The sequence below is a fragment of the Myotis brandtii genome, unplaced genomic scaffold (assembly GCF_000412655.1).
Source record: "Myotis brandtii unplaced genomic scaffold, ASM41265v1 scaffold369, whole genome shotgun sequence".
Lineage (NCBI taxonomy): Eukaryota > Metazoa > Chordata > Mammalia > Chiroptera > Vespertilionidae > Myotis > Myotis brandtii.
Window position 1 is genome coordinate 543,210 of NW_005364180.1, and position 2,886 is coordinate 546,095.

Genomic DNA, 2,886 nt, shown 5'->3' on the forward strand with positions numbered 1-2,886 from the left:
TGCAGCCGGACAGCCCCTCCGCCCGGCCGCCTGGAAGCAAGGGAGGCGGCGCCTTTAACTGGAATCAACCGGTTGCTCCTGGGAAAGTAGACTCACAGGTTAGGAGGGAATTAGGAGATTATCTGCTCAAAAGCCTTTTCTATATAAGAAAGGAGAGAGCCAAGAGGTGCAAAGTGAGGACAATGAACTTGGGCCTTGTGGCCCCCGTCTGGTGTTTGTGCAGCACCCTGGCCACCTGGTTGTCCCCTGCTCTGCTTGGCCTCCAGCTGGAGATGGCTGAGGTCATTACATGGCAGCGCCAGGGCAGGTGGCACCACCGCAGAGCGCGACCCAGAGGACAGGGTCATTGGAATAAGAACAGGCCATCCGAGGCCTGAGCCGCCTTGGAGGGAATTGGCGGCAGCTGCATCCCAGCGATACTGTCCACACTGTATCCGGGGCTTTTAGTTAATTTCCATGAGAGGACAGGACTAGGTGCCTAGACCACCCGGTTAGAAACAGGGCCTCTCAGGTTCCTAACTGCTGGGTGCTCTTTGGACAAGCCAACCTCTGGGCCTCCGTGTCCCTGTCTTTTTTTTTTTTTTTTAAATATATTTTATTGATTTTTTACAGAGAGGAAGGGAGAGGGATAGAGAGTTAGAAACATCGACGAGAGAGAAACATCGATTAGCTGCCTCCTGCACACCCCCTACTGGAGATGTGCCCGCAACCAAGGTACATGCCCTTGACTGGAATCGAACCTGGGACCCTTCAGTCCGCAGGCCAAAGCTCTATCCACTGAGCCAAACAAGTTAGGGCCGTGTCCCTGTCTTAAAGGGAAGACAGATCATCCGCTGGCTCTCCTGCACTCCTGGTCACAGCCTTCCTGTCCCCTGCCATCTTGGCTACGCCTTGGGCTGTGCGTGCCGACCGGGCCCCTGCCCCGAGGCCCCGGGCTGCGCTCCTGCTGCGGTCAGCTCTGCCCGTGGCCACCGGCAGCTCCTTTCCTGGCAGCGCCTCTCAGAGTCGATCATGCACGGCCTGGACTCCGAGGACCTGACCATGAGTGTGGGAGGGAGCCCCTGGAGCGAGGTGGCCACTTCCTGCCCGGCTCTGCTGCCTCCCGGAGGCCCCCCAAGGAAAGAGCCCCCACCAGATGGCAAAAGGCATCGCCCTCTCAGCCACCACCCAGGCGATCGGGTGATTGGCTCAGGTGCCAAATTGCCTCCGGCCTTATAGGTGCGTGTGAGTGGCACCTCTGTAGACGGCGTCTTCGTGACCCGGCCTGCACTGCTAACCATGTGAAAGGCTTTCCTCCCCATGTGTCAGGTGACTGCCGCGCAGCCCTGGAGGTGAGCAGGTGTGTGTCCCTCCTTTCGCCCGCGGGAAGCTGAGCATCAGGAGGGTTGCCTGAGCCGCCTGAGTGATGCTAGTTTGGAAAGAGCTTATCCTTTGGAGTTGGGACTGAAAGTCAAAGTCCACTTGTGCCAATTACATAACTTGACTAAGCGTTGATTTCCCAACTGTACAACAGGACAGCAAGTTCATGTCCGCTTCTCAGCGAGTTCCCTCCTTGTCACCCCAGGTTTGAGCCCTAGTGGTGCGAGCCAGCCGCATGGTGAGCCCAAGGCTGGGGGGCCGCAGACGAGCCTGGCAGCGCCCCGCAAGTCCCTACCCCAAGTGCGCTGCAGTCTCCTCACCCCGGGGTCTCCAGGGTGAGGAGAGAGGGCCCAGCACGGGCGAGGGCGAGGGCAGGAGGAGCCTTCGGTCCAGGCTCGGAGACTCTTCGGAGCTCTTACACGCCATGGGCGTCACGCTCCAGCGCACGTGCATGTTCTGTGGTGTGGGGCCGGGTCCTGCCATCTGTACGTGTCGTGGTCGTTGCCAATGAGTAGGTCATGGATGAACGAGCACAGACCTTTAAGTCAGACAACCAAATGTCTAGTTCTTGTCCGGCCACTCATTGGCTCCGTGGCCCGGTCACGCCCCTCATCCTTGCTGGGCTCAGCCACCTGGTTGGTGCAAGGGGCCCTCGATGGCACCGGGAGGTGAGCGTGTGCACGTAGCAAACTCAAAACAGAACCGCGGGTCTGCAGGGCAGCTCTTCCTCCCAGCGGGGACCGTCCAGTCCACGGGCATTGCCTGCCTCGTCCCCTCGGAGCCTGGCCTGAGTCGACCTCACCGGACAGCTGCTGCATGAATGAATGAATGAATGAATGAATGAGTGAATGGCTTTAGGTTTTCCCATTTAACATGGAGGCTACTCTCATCAAGGCAGTGCGGTTTGGTGGAAAGGGCATGGGCTACAGAGTCAGACACGTTCCATCTCTGCTTATAACCTGTGGGGCCGTGAGCAGACCACTTACCTCTCTGGGCCGAAAGCAGGCCAGACAGGCTTGCCTACTCATTCACCGAACAGGGCTGTGACTTGAGAAGAAGTCGATTTAGACAATTTTTTTTTTGAAAGGTTAGGGGCCACTTGGCTATAGCTATCCAGCAGGGAAAGGCAGGGCGGTCTGCACCAGCCAGCTGGTCCCGCCTGTGCGGGGCTGTGTCCCCATCATATTCCCTCTTTGGGTGCCTTTCACTTTCACTTTCTCTTCCTCTGCTGACCTGTCCTGACCCTGCCCACCTCCCAGCAGACATCAGAGGCTGCCGGTGAGGGGAGGGTGGGAAGCCCCTCGCCGGCACTTCGGGGACTGGAGGCATGGGCTGTGCTCCGCCAGGCCCTGACTGTCCACTCTGCCCAGCCTTTCACCCACTTGGCTGAGAGGACGTGGGCTCCAAGCCACGCAGGCTGGCCTCTTTGATTCTGATAAAGCGCAGTGATGTTAACGAATTCCTGGCAAGTTCCCCGGAAGCTGCAGTCCTTGGTACCACTGGAGGCCGTGGGGAGGGATTCTGTGC

The 2,886-nt window shown here is 58.7% G+C and overlaps 1 protein-coding gene across 1 annotated transcript in view; it reads left to right on the top strand.

The window, feature by feature from the left end:
- LOC102261893 (fatty acid desaturase 2) overlaps positions 1-2,886 on the top strand; it is a 57,841-nt gene that overhangs the window by 5,759 nt on the left and 49,196 nt on the right. The window lies entirely within an intron of this gene.